This window comes from Pan paniscus, chromosome 9, assembly GCF_029289425.2.
Source record: "Pan paniscus chromosome 9, NHGRI_mPanPan1-v2.0_pri, whole genome shotgun sequence".
NCBI classification, from domain to species: Eukaryota; Metazoa; Chordata; class Mammalia; order Primates; family Hominidae; genus Pan; species Pan paniscus.
The window spans coordinates 113,079,844-113,103,142 of record NC_073258.2 but is presented as its reverse complement, the minus strand read 5'-3'; the positions used below and the strand labels follow the sequence as shown (position 1 = coordinate 113,103,142).

Below are 23,299 nucleotides of genomic sequence, written 5' to 3'. Positions count from 1 at the left end.
ACCTGGCAAGCAGCTTTGTGCCGAAACAGGGCTATACTCCCAGTGCTGGCCTAACCACCAGGAAGCCTGCTCTGTTGGGCACTGGGCTGAGGGATGAGGGGAACAGCAAGGTTAACAAATGCCAATCGGCCAAGGACTTGACCAGGCCACCAAGTGCCCCAGGAACATCCATTTTTTCATCTAACAGATATGCATTCAATGCCTATAGGGTCCCAGGCACTAGAGGTAATAAAATAGCCCTACCCTCAAGGTGCTCAGTCTGATGTGATGGAACAAAATTAGTCATTACAGGCAGAGCACAGTTGCTCACACCTGTAATCCCAGCACTTTGGGAGGCCAAGTTGGGCAGATCACTTGAGGTCAGGAGTTTAAGACCAACCTGGCCAACAGGGCAAAACCCCATCTCCACTAAAAAATAAAAAATTAGCCAGGCTTGGTGGTGGACGCCTGTAATCCCAGCTACTTGGCAGGCTGCGGAAGGAGAATCGCTGGAACCCAGGAGGTGGAGGTTGCCAGTGAGCTGAGATTGCACCACTGCACTCCAGCCTGGGTGACAGAGTGAGACTCTGTCTCAAAAAAGCAAAAGAAAAAGAAAGGAAAGGAAAGGAAAGGAAAGGAAAGGAAAGGAAAGGAAAGGAAAGGAAAGGAAAGGAAAGGAAAGGAAAAAGTTAATCATTACAATACAATGTAAGAAGTGATACAGTGCAGGCCTGCGGCAGCATCCAGAGCAATAGCAAAGTCTGCAAGAATGGAGGGGGGAGAAAGGTGTTACGAAAGCACAAACAAAATTGGAACTCCAGGACCAGAGCTTTGAAGATTAAGGAAGATTTTCTTTCACATACAGAAAAGGGAGGAAGAATTCCCGAGAGAGGAGACAAGAGAGCAACATGACGAACAATTAATAAGGCACAGTGCAGTGAGGACTGTAACATACCTGGAGCAAAACTGGGATGCAGAGGAGGTAGGTTGTGGATTGCACCTGGGGAATGAGTCCTAGATTGATGAATTGTCATTTGACTTTTTCCTAATTCATGCTCACACACAGCCTGATGTATTTCAGAATGTGGCTTAATTGGTATTTTAATTATATGCTTATACCCTGCAACAATTTCAAATGAGAGCAGGTACATGAAACAAGATAACACAGTGAAACCACTTAGAGGACTATGAAGTGTTAGACCAAGTACTGTTGGTAAGGTTGTTTTTGTGTTGTTCTAAGATTCCTGAGGCAGATTACTCCGTTCATTCCCATACCTATTTCCTGAGCCCCTGCTACATGCACAGCTGGGGCCAATGAGCTGGGAGGGCTGGGGGGAAGGGACACAGCAGTACTTCCCCAACACCCAATTTGGTGCCATCCATGGCATGATGCCACCCACCCTGGCTGAGAATGTGTGAATGTCAGTGTCTGTCACTTAGACCAGTGAGGAGGCACTGAAATGGTAAACCCATTGGCATAGCAGTGCTGGGTGGCTGAAGGGTAACAGACTTAGCCTCCACTCCACCTCTCTGCCTAGAGGCCTTGAGGGGCGGCAGCTCTGGATCTCAGTGTTCTCATCTGGAACATTCAGGGATAATGGTGATGGCATGCAGTATCCGAACTCAGAAGCAGAGTCCCCACATGTGCCTCATGCATTCATACTGGCTGCCCCAGGGTAAGGGGTACAGGAGCTGCAAGAAGCACAAAGGAGAGAGGTGTGGACACTCCAGGAACTCTGAGCTCTGAGCTCAGCTCTGCCCATGGCCCTGGATATCTCATTGAACAGCACTTGACAGACTTGCTTTCCTCCCCTGACAGAAAGAAAAAAAACAACTGCCAAGGAATCCCCAAGCCCCAGCTTATTCAATAGCCGACACCAAATGCCACATCCATTCATTAATTTAGTAAACATGGATGGAGTATCTTCTGTTTGTAGGTAATGCACAAGGCACTAGGCTACAAAGATTTTTTAATAAAATATTTTTAAAATAACAAAAAGACACAGCCTCCCAAAATTCATGCAGCATTCTAGCCAAGCTAAAAATAAGAATATTTAAATTTTTAAAGTCAGTGATTTACCTGGTGTCTTCTGGGGTAAAGAAATAATTACAAAACAATGATAACAAGTGTTACTTACAAGAGAGTCTAAATTTTAGAACGAGGCTCTAGCATAGGCCTAGGCACATAGTCACCGTCCAGTATCCAGGGGGATGGGTTCCAGGATCCCCCACAGATGCCAAAATCCGAGGATGCACAAGTCCCTCACATAAAATGATGTAATATTTGCATATAACCTATGCACATCCTCCCTTACACTTTAAATCATCTTTCGATTACTTATAATACCTAATACCATGTAAATGCTACGTAAATAGTTATTATACTTTATTTTTTATTTGTATTTTTTCCAAATATTTTAAATCCAAGGTTGGTTGAATCTGCAAATGCAGAATCCACAGATATGAAAGGTCAACAGTAGTCAGTGTTCAATAAATATTTGTTGAAATAATAAAGGATGGCCGGACGCAGTGGCTCACACCAGTAGTCCCAACACTTTGGGAGGCCAAAGTGAGTGGATCACTTGAGCCCAGGAGTTTGAGACCAGCCTGGCCAACATGGCGAAACCCCAACTCTACAAAAAATACAAAAAAATTAGCTGGGCAAGGTGGTGCATGTCTGTAGTCCCAGCTACTCAGGAGGCTGTGGTGGGAGGATCACCTGAACCCTGGGAGGTTGAGGCTGCAGTGAGCTGTGATATTACCACTGCACTCCAGCCTGGGCAACATAGTAAGATCCTATCTCAAAAAAAATAAGTAAATAAATAAAAGAAATAAGAGAGGTTATAAGAACAGGGCCTCATGAAAGCATCTAGGAGCAGTACCCAGCCCATGGGTGGGGTCAAAGAAGGCACCCCGAGGGAGCAACTCCTGATGCCTGCAATTGCCTCAGTTGGATCCACTTGGATCTGCTTTGGGGAAAACCCAGGCTGAGGGGCTGGCAAGAGCTCTGCTCTCTAGGGGGCGTCAGGCAACAGAGCAATGGCCGCATCCCACACTGCCTCTAGGATTTAAGGCTGAGGGGCTGTGAGTCAACGCTGCCTTTGCCAAGAGATGCCCAAGTAGTATACGATGTTTTTAGGGCTGGGGAGGAGGTGGTGGTGGCAGATTCAGCCTCCACTCAAGCTGAAGTGTTTGCAAACATGGCCAGTTGGCCACACCTACCTGCCCAGAGGGCCCCCTGCTGGCACCTCCTCTCACTGAGTCCCTGGCTATCTCATTTGGCAAGAGCACAGCAGAATCTAGGCCTAAATTGCTTGTTCTGTCTCCTTCCTGCAACTTCCTGACATAATCATCTTGTCAGGCATTTGTCCACATGCCGGAAGAATGAGCTTGCCCAAGGCCAGCTCCATCAACTCACTCTTTTATCCATGTAGCACTCGATTCAGGCTGAAAAATAGGATTATTTCACTTTTTAGCTGGTGTACAGCCTGGCAGAACTGTTTTTGGGAAAGTGATTGGTAATGTAAGTGGCACATGGCAGGGAGAAGAGCACCAGCTCAAACCACCCACTAACTCTGGGGCCCTGGGCAAGTCACAGAAAATCTCTGAGCCCCCATTTCTCTGAAGCACTTGGAAAGGACAGATAACAGAATGCTCAGGAGCCGAGGGACAAATTATAAGCAGCAGCATAGCAGATGCATCACCCACATCAGCAGAAGTGCACACTATTGGATGCTTCAGGTGAGGGCATCTCAAAAAACCCACTGTATTAGGGGCACAGCAGAATAGGTGGCACTCAAATTAGATCATTTGAGGAGAGATTAATAAAAAGATTATGTATGAAGCTGTGAGTGGGGCAGAAGACCTTGGGGGAATAGTGCAGTGTTCTGAAGCTAATAACAGCCTTAGCATCCTAATAGGGCAGAACTGGGAGCCCAGGTACAGGGAGGAGTGTCTGCAGAGAACCTGCCGGGAGCTGCAACCTTCAATGGAGGGATGCAGCCAGACGATGTTGACCCCACAAAGAGGGAACCAGGAGAATAACTACCCCAGCCTCTCTCCCCTGACTCTCTCCAGACTCCTGCCAGGGATCCCCACTCACCAAACTCAAGCAGACACTGAAAGGTAAGGGAGCCCTTTGATACATTCTACATGCACCAGCCCAGGAAACAAAGCAGGGTGAAGGAGGATGAGAGGTTGGCTATGGAGAGACAAATAAAGATATCTAGCACACCCCACAAAAGCAACCCACAAGAAAAAGGGTCAACTTTGAATGTCTACCAAAACAATGGGGGCACCAAAACAGCAAGATCATGACAGTCCCAGCCAAGTAAGCTCTTTACTGCCTCTCCCACTTCCTCTATGCTCCAGCCAACCCCACAGTGTTCAGAAACTGCGGTTAGTAAGTCAGTAGATTGAGGATGGGGTGAGGAGGTACCAAGCAGGATAGTAGAGAGCTCATTGTGCCTCCTTTTCCCAATGCAGGCTTTTAGCCTGACAGACCACAGCTGGAGAGCGTATCAGTTAGAGTGTGAGAGGCTGCAGTAACAAAAAGTCCCAAACATGCAGTGACTCAACACAGTACAAGTCTGTTTCTTGCTCATATAACAGTACAGGAAAGTGCCAGGTTAGGGTAGTAGGCAAGGCAGTGGGCTTTGCTTCATCCACGCAGTTAGAGTCCCACGCTGATGATCTTTAACAGACAGCTCCCACACGCAGGCTACGTGAGGACTTATCAATGCACAGCCATCACAGGCAGGTGCTACTGAGAAACAAAAACACTTCAGTGGCAAATTATAGAGAGATCTGGATCACTCCCATCTCAGCCAACCAGAAAGAGGAGATAGTATGAAGAAGCACACATGGGAAGTGTTTCTGGGACAGGCCTGGAAATGAAACCTATCCCTCTGTTCACATTCCATTGGCTAGACCTCAGTCACACGGCCACTTCCAACTGCAAGGAAGACTGGGAAATTGAGTCTGCTGGCCAGCCATGAGATTAGAACTTTTATTATAAGGGAAAATGGATTTTGGTGGACAGTTGTCAGTCTTTGTTACAGAGAAATTTTAAATCTTGAATTTTGCTTCTACACAGAATGGACATTTTAATCACTGACAGAGGCCAGGAGCGGTGGCTCACACCTGTAATCCCGCACTTTGGGAGGCCAAGGCAGGTGGATCACTTGAGATCAGGAGTTCAAGTCCAACCTGGCCTACGTGGTGAAAACCCATCTCTACTAACAATACAAAAATTAGCCAGGTGTGGTGGCAGGCACCTGTAGTCCCAGCTACTTGGGAGGCTGAGGCAGGAGAATCACTTGAACAAGGAGGTGGAGGTTGAAGTCAGCCATGATCTCACCACTGAACTCCAGCCTGGGTGACAGAGCGAGTGAGACTCCATCTCAATAACAAATTAATTAATTAATTAAATCACTGACAGAGTTTTTGTGATTAAAAGTTATAAGAGAACTTCCCTTATTTGACAGGGGAAAAAGGAGTCAAGACATCTGCCCTAGATTTACCAAAGGAACAAAACAGTACCAGGCAGAGAGCAGGTTTGAGCCAGCTTGAACAACAGTTTGAAAAACAGTTTGAAAGTTGTTTGTTTACACTTTGGGGATTTCCACTTGCTCAGTGTGCCAGTTATTCTGTGATCGGAATATGGGTAAATTTTTTCTCTCTCTTTTCACTTCTCTGAGAGAAATTTTCTAAATTGCTTATAATAAATGTTTCTTTTAAATGAAGAAAACTATTAAAAATATACATATTTTTTAAAAGTCAATGAAGTTAGTCAATCTTCTTATTCTGACTGCATTCAGTTCTTTACTGACCACCAGTCCCCTATGCTTTAAAAAGCCATGTGTAATACCATCTTACATATCATTTTTCCTCCATTAATGGTGTCTCTTTTGCTCAAGTCGACTCAACACTATTCAATCCCATTTGACTCTTCCTCCCTCACCCCCGCACCCAGTTGATGACTAACACCTTGTTATGCACAGGGAAGTTGGTCATGGCAGCTGGGGAAGGGGACTGAGGGCTGAGGACAGCAGAGCAGAGCATGCAGGCTACATTGAGGACTTATCAATGCACAGCTGTCACAGGCAGGTGCTACTGAGACACAAAAACACTTCAGTGGCAAATTATAGAGAGATCTGGGTCAGGATGCAGGTAAAAGCAGTAAAGAAGTTTTCCAGGGATGACGGGGCTCATAGATGTCATCTAGAGACCAAGTCCAGGGCATGTACTTTAGGCAGTGTATGGCTTCATCCTGCTTCAGTTCTAAGTAAATCTCCCCACCACTCACACGCCACTTCCCAACCCCACCTCCATTGCCATCATCATCTGCATTTGATGTCCAAGCTATACATGGTGAAGTCAGGAACAAAACCAAGAAGTCAGCTCAAGACTGTAACCACTCTATAGTGAAAATAACGCTCCCATGCTCGCTTCGGCAGCACATATACTAAAATTGGAACGATAAAGAGAAGATTAGCATGGCCCCTGTGCAAGGATGACACGCAAATTCGTGAAACATTCTATATTTTTATCTTTGACAAACCTGATAAAAACAAGCAATGGGGAAAGAATTAACTATTTAATAAATGGGGCTGGGAAAACTGGCTAGCCATATGCAGAAAACTGAAACTGGACTCCTTCCTTTACGCCTTATACAAAAATTAACTCAAGATGGATTAAAGACTTAAATGTAAGCCCTAGAACCATAAAAATCCTAGAAGAAAACCTAGGCAATACCATTCAGGACATAAGCATGGGCAAAGTCTTCATGACTAAAACACCAAAAGCAACGGCAACAAAAGCCAAAATTGACAAATGGGATCTAATTAAACTAAAGAGCTTCTGCACAGCAAAAGAAACTATCATCAGAGTGAACTGGCAACCTACAGAATGGGGGAAAATTTTTGCAATCTACCCATCTGACAAAGGTTTAATATCCAGAATTCACAAGGAACTTAAACAAATTTATAAGAAAAAAACAAACAACCCCATCAAGGATATGAACAGACACTTCTCAAAAGAAGACATTTATGCGGCCAACAAGCATATGAAAAAAATGCTCATCATCACTGGTCGTTAGAGAAACGCAAATCAAAACCACAATGAGATACCATCTCACGCCAGTTAGAATGACAATCATTAAAAAGTCAGGAAACAACAGATTCTACAGAGGATGTGGAGAAATAGGAATGCTTTTACACTGTTGGTAGGAGTGTAAATTAGTTCAACCGTTGTGGAAGACAGTGTGGCAATTCCTCAAGGATCTACAACTAGAAATACCATTTGACTCAGCAATCCCATTACTGGGTATATACCCAAAGGATTACAAATCATTCTGCTATAAAGACACATGCACATGTATGTTTATTACAGCAGTGCTCACAATAGCAAAGACTTGAAACCAACCCAAATGCACATCAAAGATAGACTGGATAAAGAAAATGTCGCACATATGCACCATGGAATACTATGCAGCCATAAAAAAGGATGAGTTCATGTCCTTTGCAGGGACATGGATGAAGCTGGAAACCATCATTCTAAGCAAACTAACATAGGAACGGACAACCAAACACTGCATGTTCTCACTCATAAGTGGGAGTTCAACAATGAGAACACATGGACACAGAGAGGGGAACATCACACACCAGGGCCTGTCAGGAGGGATAGCATTAGGAGAAATACCTAATGTAGATGATGGGTTGATGGGTGCAGCAAACCACCATGGCACATGTACACCTACATAACAAACCAGCACATTCTGCACATGTATCCCAGAACTTAAAGTATAATAAAAAAAAAGAAAAGAAAAGAAAAAGAAAAGAATGCTCCCACTGCAATTGATAAAATTACACATGTAAAGTGCTTACACTAGCTATGTTAGTTTGCTAGGGCTGCCATAACAAGATATTGCAGATTGGGTGGCTCAAACGGAAATGTCTCACAGTTCTGGAGTCTGGAAAGTCCAAGATCAAGGTGTCAATCAGTTGGTTTCTTTTGAGGGCCATAAAGGAAAGATCTGTTCCAGACCTCTCTCCTCAGCTTGTGAATGGCCATTTTCTTCCCACGTCTTCACATGGTTTTCCCTCTGTACATGCTGTGCCCTAATCTCTTTTTGAAGGGATGCAAGTCATACTGGATCAGGGCTCACCCTAATGACTTCAGTTTACCTTATTTACCTGTATAAAGATCCTGTCTCCGAATATAGTAACATTCTGAGGTACTGGGGGCTACGGCTTCAAATATCAATTTGGCCAAGGGTGGCTGAGGGGTCACAATTCAGCCTATGCTACTAGCTAAGTGATCATAGCTATTACTAGGATCCTGGAATTCAAGGACCCCCACAATGTCAACATCCAAATCAGCTTTCCATTCAACTTTATGTATCTTACCCCCATCTGAATCAGAGGTTTACAGGCACTTTTGACCAAAACACCACAAACATTCCCTCCTCCAAGCTTTTTCTCTACTGTGATGGCCCACACCCTATAATCTACCTTGTGATAAGAAACACACCAAACTCTCCTCATAGTGAAAGATGCAGCTCAAGCCCCATCCTGTATTCTATGTCCCCTTTACAGGTTAGGAAACTGAAGCTCAGAGTGGTTAAGGAATTTTGTCCAAGGTCACCAGAAAGTGAGGCTAGAAATGCGATCCTAACTCCACCTGTCCGACTCCAGGTCCAACGGTCCCTCCACGCTGAACTCCTACAGCAACCCTGGCCTGAAGCACTCACAGAGCAGTGAAGTTTACAACATCCTGATGTCCTCTTCATTGTCACCTGGAGATTTTAGTTTGAGCTTTTAAGTCCTTATTATCAAATTTCTATTCACATCTTTTCCTCCTACCTATATTTTTGGCACCTTGAGACAGGAATGGACTTTTCACTTATACAGATCTTTTCATAGCCACTGGCAGGGCTCGATGGAGATGGCTGATGCTGGTGTAGGGCCAGCGTGGGGGTCATTCTCTGAAACCTAAAACACATACCCACTCCTCCAGGGAAGTACACACACTCCTCGGAGAGTTGGCTTCAGCCAGCTGGACACATTGGGCTCTGCCTCCTCCAAACACAGTGGCTTCATGAACCAATTGATTCCAGAGATGGAACCTCTGCCATTCCCTCTCAGCCCCAGGTCCCTCCCAGAGCTGGAAGCAGACCAGGCCTCATGCTTGAGTGGGGCATCCCAGAGCCCAGCTTCTAGAAATAGGGCTGGATATCCACACTGACACATTTGCCTCTGTCTCCTTCTGCTTTCCCCCTTCCTTTCCTGTCCCCAGTCTCTCCTCTCTCCTCTTTCCAGGACCTCCAGGTTGCCTAAAGCTAACCTCTGCTACTGAGTGGCTACTGTAGGCCAGGCACTATTCTAAGCACTTTATAGCTGTAACCATTGCATTGAACAAGAAGGACTCAGGAAGTGATGACACAAAGGTATTTTTACTCTGAGTCTCACAATTTATTTATGCCTCCTCAGTGGGGGTGGGCTTTCTTGGATAAAACCTCAGTCCACATGGTTCTTTTGGCCCCTTAATAAAACTTCTGGAGTCACTTTAAAGTACAAACAGCCTTAAGTCCACAATTACAATGGTTCAACTCCACGCAATAACCAAAAGTAAAGACTTGACTAAAAGGTGAAATGTTCTTCCCGTGTCCAGCTGAGCTCTGCAGCGTGGGGGCTTTTTGAAGCATGTGTGACCGTGGGGAACAAACAAAGTGGTATGGGGGTGTGGTCTGTGGTGGCCATGGGGGTAGCCACTCAAACCTCTTTCAGGAAAACCCACCAAGAGGAGCAGAGTTGACTGACAGCCCAGGAGCCACACTTGGGATCTGCCCCACATTTGCACCAAGGCTATAGTTCCCAGGGACGCCCCCATCTAAAAGCTGAGTGCTGCAAGGGTGCTAGAACCAGGCCATTGCTGCCTGCCAGGAACTCTTCTGTTGGGCAACCTTGGCCAGGGCCAGAGAGGGGACTAGCCAGCCTCGCCCAGACCCGCTCCCCACTGCACTGCATCTGAGACTTTTCCTACCCAGTCCTCCTTCTTTCCCACTCCTGAACCATGGACCAAAGCCTTTATGCCTAACCTTGCTTCCTTTCCCTTTATCCTTCATAGGTATTTCCCCTAACAAATCTCTGCCTCTCAGGAGACTGAATTGATATGTGACCTTTTTTTTCCTGCCTGGCAGTTTCTACTCCTCACCAGCCAAAGGGGCCAGTGGCCGCGTGGGAAGCAGGTGTCATCAGCTTCTCCTTTTCTCCCTCTGTTCCTCCCATCTCACTTACTGCTCCTTCGCCTCCCGTCTCACACCCAGACTGGCCCTGACTTAAGATGGCTCTCACTCCCAGGACCTGGCAGGGCTTTAACACCAACCACGTTTCTTATGTGGCACTTTCATGGGTTCCTCAATAAGGGCAGCGCCTCTTCTGCTAGCATTTCCTGTTCTCCCCTCAACTTCAGTGTATTAGTCAGGGTTCTCTAGAGCAACAGAACCAATAGGATGTGGATGGATGAATGGATGGATAGATAGATGATAGAGATAGAAAGAGAGAGAGAGTAGATAGATAGATAGATAGATAGATAGATAGATAGATAGATAGATAGATAGATGATAGAGACAGACAGACAGACAGACAGATAGAGATAGATAGATAGATAGATAGATAGATAGATAGATAGATAGATAGATAGATAGACAGACAGACAGACAGACAGACAGATAGAGAATTGGACTGCCCAAATATGGAAGCTGAGAAGTCCCAAGATCTACAGTTGGCAAGCTGGAGACCTGGGAGAGCTGATGGTGTAGTTCTAACCCAAAAGCCAGCAGGCTAAAGACCAAAGGGAGCTGATGTTTTGGTGCAGCTCCAAAGCAGAAAAAGACAAGTGTCCAAGCTCAAAGCAGTCAGGACAAAGGAATTCCCTCTTTTCTCAGCTTTTCTGTTCTATTCAGGTCTTCAATTGATTGGATGAGGCCACATTAGGGAAGGCAGCCTGCTTTACTCAGTTTAGCAATTTAAATGTTCATCTCATCCAGAAACACACAGCCACACCCAGGATGATGTTGAACCAACTGTCTGGGCACTCTGTGGCCAGAAAACTATGTGACACATAAAATTAACCATCACATCCAGCTACTGCCCCCAACAGGGACACCCCACAGTGCCTTAATGCTAGTGTTGGGAGCCCTCTCTTGGCAGGATACATTTTCTGGCCTCCTTCAGCCTACAAATCTCATACCTGGCCGAGGGTGCAGGTGTGACCTGCTATGGGAGAGGAATGTGACTGCTTCCAGATGCCATCTTCCACTCTGCTGCCTCAGTCATGAGCCATGCCCAGGCCTCCGTGTTCCCAGTGGTAGGAGGTTCTTCAGGCTCTCCGAGTGGTCACCTCTCCACCACTCCCCCTGGGAATCGGGGAGGATGGGGAAGGACCCCCAGCTCACCCACAACTCTCTCAGAAAAATACTTCTCAATCTCTCTCAGCCCTTTAGTATGCTCCTATGATTATGGAGTTCAAGAAGTAGTGAACTAGTTGCTGTTCATCTACTGTAGTCTGGGTATAACTCCGTCTTTGCATTTCAGCCTCTATTGTATCTTGGTTCCATGGCAGAAACTTTTTACACATCCTGTTACATAGGTATTTCTTCATTTTTAAGCCTCACAAAAACCTTGTAAGATAGGAGTCATCCTTACCCCCATTTTACAGATAGGGAAATTGAGGTACAGGGAGGTTGAGGAGTTTGTTCCATATCATACTGCTATTAAATGGTGGGGCTAGGATTTAAACCCAAAGGGTCTGGCGCTCATCCCTACATTGCACTTACACAATGTTAGAGGGAAGAAGAAGAATGGCAATGGCACAAAATTATTTCTTCTCCATCAGAACAATATTTTACTGAGTGAAGACTCAGTGTCCTACATAGAGTCACAGTCAGCACTGTCTAGCAGGTATGTGTTTCTTGCCTGTAATAGGTCGCAGTTTGATTGATACTTGATTTGGTCTGTTTTCTCCAGTTTGCTGCCCTATCTCTCCTCTCCCCTTGGAGTCTCAGTTTCCTCACCTATAATAGGAGGATAATATAAGATCCGCCTCACAAGGCCATGGTGAGAATTAGCAATAATAAACATCAGATCAATGGCACATGATTATATGGTGGTAAGAGCATTAATTCTAGGATCAGCAGATTTGGGGGTCAAAGACCAACTTCAATATTTATTAGCTGTGTCCCACGGGCAAGATACCTAACCTTGCTAAGCCTCTTGTGGACACAACATAGTACCTACATTACAGAAGAGTGGTAAAATGAGACTTAGTAAAGTATTTGTAAAGGGCTTGGACAGGTAACCAGCATTTGATAAAAATCAGTGTTTGCTGCTGCAGCTGCTGCTGCTAATTCACGCATTTGTTGTGCTCCTTCCCTGATGTAGTCACTGTGCTGGTTTTGAGACAAACAATGGATGCGCTCCTTCCCCATAAGGAGCTCATGGTCTGGTGAGGGAGGCAGGCAGATGAGTTGACGGACAAGAGCGAGGCATGAGGTGGGTGCGATGAGACAGTGAACACGGGGCCAGGGAGTAGAGAAAGGATCCTCTATGACCGCTTCCTTCCAGACTTGGCTTTGGCTTTGCTGACCCATCCCTTGCTCAATGCCCCAGGATAAGAAGTCCACCTCTGACTTCAATGGCCTGGATTATCGCTTGACTCAGAATCACCAAGTTATGCTGTGGTGGCAGGAAGCGGCCCAGTGAGGAGATGGCTGTGTTTGCAGCTATCTGAAATACCTGCTCTCTAAAAAAGAAAAAATATATATCTTCTGAACCATAAATGCTGCTGGTGAGGGCTCAGAGATGGCATATGTCCCCCAGATAAGTTAACCAAGCTTATAATGGGCTCCTCACACATCACCAGAGGCCACCTGTGAAGGCAGCGCACCCCCCGGGACTGAAACCACGTCGTTCCACCCTTTGAGCCAGCTCAGTGACCGGCTCAACTCAGAGGCAGCTGGCTTCCCTGCCCAGAGGAGCTAGCCTCCGGTATTAGCACCACCAGAGCTCCCAGGATCTCCTCTCTCACCAAAGTTGCTGTTGAATTCCAGGCAGGACCTCCCTAAGAGGAAGCAAAGCCTCACAGGCCTGGGGCCCGAGGACCCTCTGGCCTGCTGTGGAGACTGTGACTTTCACAGCATGAAAGCCACAAACCTACTGGAGGCCTCCCACCTCATTTTCACTGCACCCTTCCCCCCAACACCTTCCAGGCCCAGGCAGGGGCCAGCTTCTCCCCCTACAGGCCTCTTTTGTGCCTGGCATCTTTTGTCCGTCTGCATCCTCACTGCCCCACCCTTGTTCAGATCTGCCTTGTGACCCAGCTGGACTGTGTCAAAGAGCGCCTAATGGCACTCCTCCCTCTAACCTCATGCCTCCTGACGCCACCTTGACACCTGGGTGAGGGGGACATTTAGCTCTCGCCAGGCCACTCCCCTCCTCAGAAATCTCCCCCAGCTCCCCACCGCCCAGCAGAGGGACAGAGCCATGGGCTCAGGCCAGACGCAGTGTGCAGATAAGTTTTGTTTGACCTACGTAGTGTTTGTAAAATTTTTGAATGATAATTTTAATATCAGGAAATGCATATAAAAATTCAGGTTTCTGGCTTTTCTCAAGTACCAGGAGAGCTGGCAAGGGTCCGTATGTCTACCTGGAGCCATCAGCTGGAGCTGGGTTGCAGCAGCTGCTCACCCCACCAGCTTCAGCTGTTCACCCACATCATGGCCACTGTAAACACTGGAGTGTGGGACCCCAGCCAAGTGTTTAAGTCCAGACTCTTTGGGCTCCTTCCCTTAATCCCTTCCTAAGTCTTCCTCATAACCTCATCTCTCGCTATAGACAGAGGGAGCACATGATGTATCTTTCAAACTGGAACAATTTTGAAAGTAAAAAGAGACAACAGGAATCATTAACAGCTGTTCATTGATCCACGAGAGTCATAAAGTGGGACTTTTTCTGGGCAACCTGGGCATAAGGTCTCCCAACTACTGGCCCCAACTTGGGCATCACACACCCCAAACTCCAACCAAGACACATCGCTCATGCTTCCTTAATGGAGCCTACATTGGCAGGTCAGTGCTTTCACCCCTGTTTTCCTGCTTCTAGAAATATCCTTCCTTCCCATCTCAGCCTGTCAAGATCCAGCCAGCACTTCAAAGCCCAGACCAAATGTGACTGCTTCCTGGAAGCACTCCCATGTTTCCTAGTTGGAATTCCTCTTCCCTCTTCTGAGTGTGTAAATTTGCTATGACCCTTCCTTGTGTCTCGCATTAGAATCATGCCATACATTCAGCCAACAAACATTTATGGACCACTCAGGATCCAGCAGTGAGCAAGGCCAAAGTTCCTCCCCTCGGTGAGCATGTATTTGACCGCACGTGTCACCCTTGCTCATTAGCTTACAAACTTCTCAAGGACAGGAATTGCGTGTGGAAGGTCTGGTGCTCTGAACCCAGCAGATGATCAAGAATATTTGCCACATTAAATTGTAAAGACCTCTCTGAGCCTTACCCTCCTCCTCTGCCACAGGGGGATCATACCCACCCTTCTTCCCTTCCAGTATAGCTCTGAGGCTTCATAAGAAGCCAAGGGATGGTTCTTTGTAAAGTTAAAAATATTTTAGCATTGTAGAGTTCTAAAAACAGTAGCTACTGAGCAATGCAAACTGCGGTCAGCACATCCTGTATCACCTCCTTTTAAATGATAAACATTATCATTCCCTGTTAACAGAGGAAGAAACTGAGGCTCAGAGAAATTGATTGGCTGGTGAGGGAGAGCCAGGCTCAGTCCTGAGCCTGTTTGGTGTTTGGCTCTGGACTCTGAATGTTTCTGCCACACCATGCTGAATATTAACTAGATTCCAGTGTGACCCAGTTTCTCCTTTAGGAACAAGAAAGACTAGAAGTGCATCTGAGGGAAATCTAACTTTAGCATCCCCCTGGGAAGTACCTTAGCAGATACTGTTTCCACCCTAAATGACAGTGGAGAACATAAACAGTGACTGGCGTGGAGGGACCAAGATGTCTGGATCCCTGGGCCTAAACCTCTCTGCCCCCACCCTCACTCTGCCTCCAGCATCCCCATGGACATTGCCCCCTCAGCCTCTCTGGGCAGTGGGGACCTTCAGAGGCTGCAGCAGGCCTGGTCTAGGGCTGTGACGGGTGATAAATCTCCCTGAAGTGGAGGGTCATATCTGTGAAGGTCCCCTGCCCTACCCCCAACACACACACAGGTCTGGAGACTCCACTTAGCACAGGGGAGGAGGAGGGAGGGGAGAGTGGCAGGAGAAGCACAGTGTTCTCAGTTCACCTGCTGAGATTATGAGTACCTTTCACCTGGGGCTGCTTCCCAGGCCTGAAGTCAGTGCCTGGCTCTCTGCAGGGCCTCTGGTCATTGCCAGGAAGAAGCACAAATTGGGTTAAAAAGCCATGCTACCATGATTCTAGAACTCCCATTCTGTGAGGCTGTGCTTCCCATGTCAATGAACAGCCAACTCCCTGTAAATGTCTGCTGGTTTCTATAATTACTTGGGGAAAATGTCATGTTTGCCACTGTGCTATTAGTGTAGCACACAGGCTAAGATGCAAACAACTCCACACCAACATAAATATTTTTAATGGCGCCGTTCCAACTCTCTGGTGCATGTGCTTCCAGATGATCACACAAGAGAAAATCAAAAAGAAGGATCTTCTGTTATGAAATGTAGTCATACGGAGGCTGCATCTGAAGACAGACAGTTCCAGTCGGCTGTAAAATCCAGTGTGATCCTGCATTTGAAGCCATATGTATTCTCTCTTGCTTGAGACTTGATCACTACCTGATTTGACTGTGAAACAAAATGCTGGATATTTAAGCAGTTTTCACAGAAACCCTTAGCAAACGCATCATAGGAACTGAAAAAGGGAAGAATCAGGCTGACCTTTGGGTAAGTCAATATACTTCCTTGGGCCTAGGTTGTCCCATCTATAAAATAGGGATAAGATATCAACTGACCAAAGTGAGTATGACTTTCTTGTACTTCCTTCAAGCTCTGAACTACATGATGCATTGAAGGCTTCTGATTTCATGCCAAAGTAACTTGCAAATAAATGTCAGGATTAGCCAGGTGGGGTGGCTCATGCTTATAATCCCAGCACTGGAGGCCAAGGTAGGGGGATCACTTGAGGTCAGGAGTTCGAGACCAGCCTGGCCAACATAGTGAAACTCTGTCTCTACTAAAAATAGGGCAACATGGTGAAACCCCGTCTCTACTAAAATACAAAAAAATTAGCCAGGCATGGCATCTTGTGCCTGTAGTCCCAGCTACTCGGGAGGCTGAGGCAGGAGAATTACTTGAACCTGGGAAGCAGAGGTTGCAGGGAGCCGAGATCATGCCACTGCACTCCAGCCTGGGTGACAGAATGAGACTCCAACTCAAAAAAAAAAAAAATTAGCTAGGTGTGGTGGAGCACACCTGTAATCCCAGCTACTTGAGAGGCTGAGGCAGGAGAATTGCTTGAACCTGGGAAGCAGAGGTTGCAATGAGTCGAGATCACACCACTGCACTCCAGCCTGGGCAACAGAGTGAGACTCCATCTAAATAAATAAATAAATAAATAAATAAACAAACAAACAAATGCCAGGATGCTCTATAGTTTCTGCTGACTCTAGGAGAAGTGGTCAGGCCTACCCTAACATTGGCAGGGCCCAGGGAAAGATTACAAATGGAGACCCATGTGTTACAGGTCACATTTAGAAGTTAGAAATCAAGCTAATAAACCACTAAATAAAAGATGTTTTTGTTCTTCTTCCTTGACAAAGTAGGCCTTCAAAATGACCTGGAAGGCCAGGATGGACTTTAGAATTCTTGACTCCTTAGGGTTCCACACCACGGTATTGTAGTTGGAAGAGCCTCCCCCAGCCTTTCCCCTTTTCTCCCACTCCTGTCTCCATCTCATTATCTCCATCTCAAGGGGCCTTGCACACCTGCTTGTGAGCAATGCGGCGTGCATGTCCATGCTCTGTACACGCATACAATCACATGCACACATACACAACCAATAACAGTTCCAGGAGTGTGTGCACTAGCAGCATAAGCCATCCTCCAGAGGATGGACCTGGGAAAGAAGCCTGATAATGGACTTGGGGCTGTTTGAGCTGGAAATCCCAGGGTCCTGCGTATCCTTAGAGTGACTGAGAAGAGGGAGCACTTCCACTGGTTCCACACCCTATAGAGAACTGTAAGTCCATGGGAGACCAGAGTGGGGCCAAGACAAGGACCCCTCTTGACTGGAACTATAGGCAGCTCTAGAGGTGGTGTAAATGATATGCCATTGGCAATGGGCTACTTTCCCCAATATATAAAGAACTCCTTCCAATCAGCGAGGGAAAGTGATAGAGACTCCTCCACAGAAAGTGAAGAGGCTTCATTTAAAAGAATATGAATGGCAGCCGGGCGCCGTGGCTCACGCCTGTAATCCTAGCACTTTGGGAGGCTGAGGCAGGCAGATTACCTGAGGTCGGGAGTTCAAGACCAGCCTGGCCAACATGGTGAAACCCCGTCTCTACTAAAAATACAAAAAATTAGCCAGGTGCAGTGGTGCGCACCTGTAATCCCAACTACTCTGGTGGCTGAGACAGGAGAATCACTTGAACCTGGGAGGTGGAGGTTGTGGTGAACGGAGATCACACCACTGCACTCCAGCCTGGGGTACAGGTCGAGACTTTGTATCAAAAAAAAAAAAAAGAACATGAATGGCCCCTAAAAATAAAAAGGTCAAAAGTTTGGTAGCACATTTTGTTGACAAGGGTGTGAGCAGCAGACATTCTCATCCCACTGCTGGTGGGAGTGAAGGCAGTGTGAGCTCTTGGAAGCACACGTTGGAAACTGCTAGAAAACTTACAAATGCATACACTCCTTGACCCAGCAATTCCACATCTAGTTGTGGAAGCTTGAAAAACTCTTCGACAAGAAAGAATATTAATTGTAGTATGTCTCGTGATGGCAAAATACCGGAAGCAAACTAAAAGTCTGCCAGGGTGGAACTGGTTAACTCAGCAATGTCCTCCGTCCAATAGAATGGCATGAGGCAGATCTATATGAGCCCATACATGGAATGGTCTTCAATATACATTGCTTAGTGTTGAAAGAAAAGTGCCCAGTCAGGACAGTGGTGGTGTGCTGAGATTTGTGTGAAAAGAAAGAACCCACATATACATACGCATATATTCATTGTGCAAAAGCTCTCTGGAAGGACACACAAGAGACTTAACAGAGGCTACATTCAAGGAGGAGATCTGGCTGGCTGGGGAGAGCTGTGAGCTGGAGACTTACTCTTTTGCTGTATCTCTTTTGTGCCTTCTTAATTTGTACCATGTGTATGTTTTACTTATTCCAAAATATTCAAGTAATAAAAAATAAAACACTTAGCTCAACACACTATCTGTTCCTTCTGTTCCTTGTTTTTTCCTCTTTTTTTCTTTCTTCTTCTTTTTTTTTTTTTTTAGAGGAATGCAGTGGTATGATCATAGCTCACCTCCCTGGGCCCAAGCAGTCCTCCCACCTGAGCCTCCTGAGTAGCTAGAATAACAGGCACATACCATCAAACCCAGCTAATTTTTTTTTTATTAGAGATGAGTTCTCCCTATGTTGCTCAGGCTGGCCTCAAACTCCTTGAGCTCAAGCGATCCTCCTGCCTTGGTCTCCCGAAGTGCTGGAATTACAGACATTAGCCACCAAGCCTGGCCTGGCCCTATTTCAATAGTAGTTATCTTTTCTACCTTATGCCATCATCATTTATACACTACTTTTGCATCCTCATCTATATTTTACAGTTTGTGAGGGCAGAATTCATGTCAAATAATAACTAAAATTTTTGAGAATCTATCATATGCCAAGCCCTGTTATCAATTCTTTATGTGCATTATCTCATTTATTTCTCTATAATCACCTCTGATGGTAGGGACTGTTACTATCCTCATTTTACTAGCAGGGCATTAAAAAAAACTTCCCTAAGGCCACCTAGCTATGTGCTGCAGACGCTGTCTGATCCCAAGACTGTTTGACTCCATTTCTGGCTGACTTCAAGTTTGCCTTAATCATTGTACATAGCAGCTCATTCTTCCTCCGATACACACAGAGTACCTGAAATCAGTAATGCATAAGTGAATGGGTGCATGAGTGAGTATATGAGTGATGTACCCACCACATCAACAGTTATCCTGCCTGTTGTGCTTCTAGGTCATAGCATGCTGTTCCTAGATTTGGGGAGGACTTCCTTATAAATAACCACAGGTTTCCATTCCCTGCTACTGCCTGGAGGGAAATATGGAGATGGAATTTACCAACTAAGGAAGATGAAGGGGCTGGTGGTTTCACATAAGAGAAGATATTTTTTAAGCAAAGGCGCTGGGGCTTAGACAAGAGCCTGAGGGCCTATTCTGTCACTTCTGCATGAAGCATAGTTCACATCTCAAAGCTCTGAAATGTCAGAGAGCTGATTGTACAGTCCCTGGTCATACAGAGCCCAAGGGTCCCTTCCAACAGCAGGGCAGCCTGTACATGCTCATCCTGCAGTCTAAGGGCCGAGCAACCATGAATCCCATGTGGGATAGCCTTGTTTGAGCATAGAAACAAAGGTTTCTAGTCCTCTCTACCAAAAAAAAATTGCTGATATGTTCATGTACCTGTTTGTTTTCCACACTCCAAACAAAGCCCACTGTGAGCTTCCATAAGACAATTTGAACCAGGCCCCATGATCCTTACACACAATTCTGTCTCCTCATCTTGCATGATTTATATGGGGTTTAAATAATAAATTGCATGGATGCTGTAGAATTTATAGTGCTCCAAGTAGGTCATTAAATAAATCACTGTATAATTTATATAAATGAACCTAAATCATGCAGTAGGAGGACTTCATTAGAAAATCAATCCTGTGAGTGGATAAACATGAGGACTGGCAGGTGCACTGTTGTTTTTGAAAAGTCCCTGCGTCTGTGACCGCATGTGAAGGTGCTCTGTGCTGGAGGGCACTCACTTCTCCCAACCCCACCCTCCCCCTGCTCAGTTGTGGGTGCTCCCAGGAAGCTGGGTTCAGGCTTGCAGTCTCCAAGAAGACCTGCTTCCACCTCCGAGTTCCCGGGCTCTTCTAGCGGGAGTCCACACAGCCGCAGGGACTCAGGTCACCTCAAAGGCAGCCAGCCTCTTACCATTTCCATGGCAGAACTGAGGATAAAAGATAAGGCTTGGTGCATTCTGAGTAAGGAAATCCACAGGGCTCCCGCCAACTAGAAGCCCAGTCTTGGCTTGAACACAGGCCAAGAAAGAAGTCCAAACATCTTTGGCTGGCAGGAGTGTTCACCTTGCCGTGGGCAGATGTCTGCCTGATGCTGCTGCCTACCAGCTGTGCTTCCCCCAGCCTCCCATGCAGAATGCATTCCAGCTTCCATCAGGAACACATTCTTGAGGGGACATAAAGGACAGATCGGTCCAAGGGGCAGGTCCAATTAGGGCAGCTTAAACCCCTCAATTCCTCTCCAGGTCCATTCTAGGACAGGAGAGCCTTGGGATCTCCACCTGGCAAAGAGAAGCACATCATTAACAGCAGCCTGGGGCAGCTCTGCCAATCAGGGTGGGAGGCAGCAGGCTGACGACTGAAGGCAGAGACATTTTAGGATATGGGAATCTCAGGCGAGAGGAGGTCCTGTATTTTTAAAACCGTCACTTGAGACAGATCATTGAGATTGAGTTAAACAAGATGCAAGATGAACAAATGGCCTATTAATAACAAGCTCTCTGGGAAACTCTACAGGTTCGGTGAGGCTCCCCAGAACCCTGTGGGAAGTTTGGCAACAAGGAAAGCTGAAAGAGTCATGATGTGGCAGCCCATGGGTGTGTCCTATGCTTTTCAGTCACTTTAAGAACATGAGTTTAAAGACGCTGATCCCCCCAACACCTGACTTCCCTAATTCCTTGGCTTGCACACTCTGAAATACTGCAGGTCCAGGGGGTCAAGGTAGCTCTTTGCTCCTGAGAGGGGAGGCAGCTGGGGACATGGCCCCAGAGGGCCTGTGAGGACCACAAAACTGCCTGTCCCATGGATTGGGCCAGGCTCCTTTTGCCCTCTGCTCCTGTGGGTCACTGTTGCCCAAACACTCACAGGTGGCTGTGCCCATCGTCTTCATTGAGACCCTTTGGTGTTGATGCCTAAGAAATAAGAGAATGAAGCCCTGATAGCTGGGACATCCTTTGAATCTCCCAGACATTGTTCAATCTCTGTCTTAGTGATCTGAGGCCAACAGCTATAGAAAAATAAATAAAAAAAAAAACCTGTCACCTGAACAGCCCACCATTCACCTAATTTCCCCACTGGATCACTGTCTTAGCCCATTTAGGTTGCTATAACCAAATTCCCTAGCCTGGGCAGAGTATAAACAGCAAACATTTATTTCCCACAGTTCTGGAGGCTGGGAAGTCCAAAATCAAGGCATGGCAGATTTGGAGTCTGCCCCATTTCCTACATGGCGCCTTCTCCTTGTGACCTCACATGGCAGAAAGGTTGAGGAGCTCGCTGGGCACTAATCTCATTCATGAGGGTGGAACCTCATGGGGCATAAACCATAGCAAGTATCGAGATCACCAGGGAGGTAGTAGCAGAGGGGACCAGCACACCCTGTGCTTCCAAGATCTCATTTACAGTCACAACTGAGAGTTTTCCCATTCTGAAAAGAGGAGACAGAAGAAGAGAGAGAAAAAGAAGGAAAGAGGGAAAGGAGGGAGGAAGAGGAAAGACATCTTGTGAATCTACTGACTCTACTCATCTCTCAAGTTACTACCCTAGGTTTTTTCTCTTGCCTTTATTGCCTAATTATTGTTGTTTGTTTGTTTGGGCTCTGTTGCCCAGGCTTGAGTGCAGTGGCACAAACATAGCTCACTGCAGCCTCAACTCCCTTGAGCCAAAGCAATCCTCCTGCTTCAGCCTCCGACATAGCTGGGACCACAGGCATGTACTACCACCATGCCTGGCTTTTTTTTTTTTTTTTTTTTTTTCAGAAACAAGGTGTCCCTATATTGTCCTGGCTGGTCGAACTCCTGGGCTCAAGCGATCCTCCCACCTCAGCCTCCCAAAATGCAGAGAGTACAGGTGTGAGCCAATACACCTGGCCCCAATTACCGTTTTTCTTTCTTTCTTTCTTTCTTTTTTTCTTTTTGAGATGGAGTCTCACTCTGTTGCCCAGACTGGAGTGCAGTGGCATGATCTCCACTCACTGCAACCTCTGCCTCCCAGGTTCAAGCAATTCTGCCTCAGCCTCCCAAGCAGCTGGGAATACAGGTGCCTGCCACCATGCCCAGCTAATTTTTTGTATTTTTAGAAGAGGCAAGGGTTCACCATGTTGGCCAGGCTGATCTCGAACTCCTGACCTCAGGTTATCCACCCCCCTCAGCCTCCCAAAGTGCTGGGATTACAGGTGTGAGCCATCGTGCCCAGCCAATTATCATTTTTTAAACAAGCCCCACCTGTTGCCTTTTCTGCTCAGCTGCTACTCACTCCTGAACCCCTTTGCCTCTGTGCACACTGCTCTCTGAGAAGTTGCCAGCACCCTCCTCCTGTATGCTTCTGTTCTCACACATTCCAGCATCCCCACTGCGTTCCACACGACTGGGTCGCCACCCTGCTGAAGCCTCCTTCTCCCTGCACCTACAAAACTCTCCTGTGGCTCTTGTTCACTCTTTACTTCCCAGGACTCTTTGACTTGTTTTCTCCTTTTCCTTCTCTCAACATCAGCATCCCCCTTGGTTTCAAATGCCATGCCCATGAAGATGACTCTCAGATCCACATTTCTGACTCTGAGCCGATGCCTTCATGATAAGCAACCATCTCTGGTTATCATTACATTGCTCTAATTGGATGCCCCACTACCTAAAACTGAACTCACCATCTTTCTCCCTGCAAGTGGACTTTCTTCCTAGGACTCATTATCACCATGTGGAATATCTCCATCCTCAAGCTCCTGAGGCCTTTTGAATGCTCCAGTTGTTTTAACACCCCATACAATCCTTCATTGACGCCTGCCAATTATTTCTATGATGTTTCTCTCACATCCACTCCACCCCCACTGCCCTCACCCCAAAGGAGCCCTCATTGTCTCATACATGGTCAAGAGAAATATGCTTTTAAAGCTAGGAGGAATCTAAAGCTAGGAGTTAATCCAATCTTAGCAAAGTCTCAGATGAAATGTGCCAAGGTCACACAGCTGTTTAGAGTCAGGGCTTACACCCAGGC

At 46.5% G+C, this 23,299-nt stretch overlaps 1 non-coding gene across 1 annotated transcript; it reads left to right on the top strand.

Moving 5' to 3' along the window:
• Nucleotides 1–6,421: 6,421 nt before the first annotated feature.
• LOC112441347 (U6 spliceosomal RNA) lies at nucleotides 6,422–6,528 on the top strand. Its single transcript, XR_003029268.1, has one exon. It is a non-coding gene; the product is annotated as a U6 spliceosomal RNA (small nuclear RNA).
• Nucleotides 6,529–23,299: the final 16,771 nt, after the last annotated feature.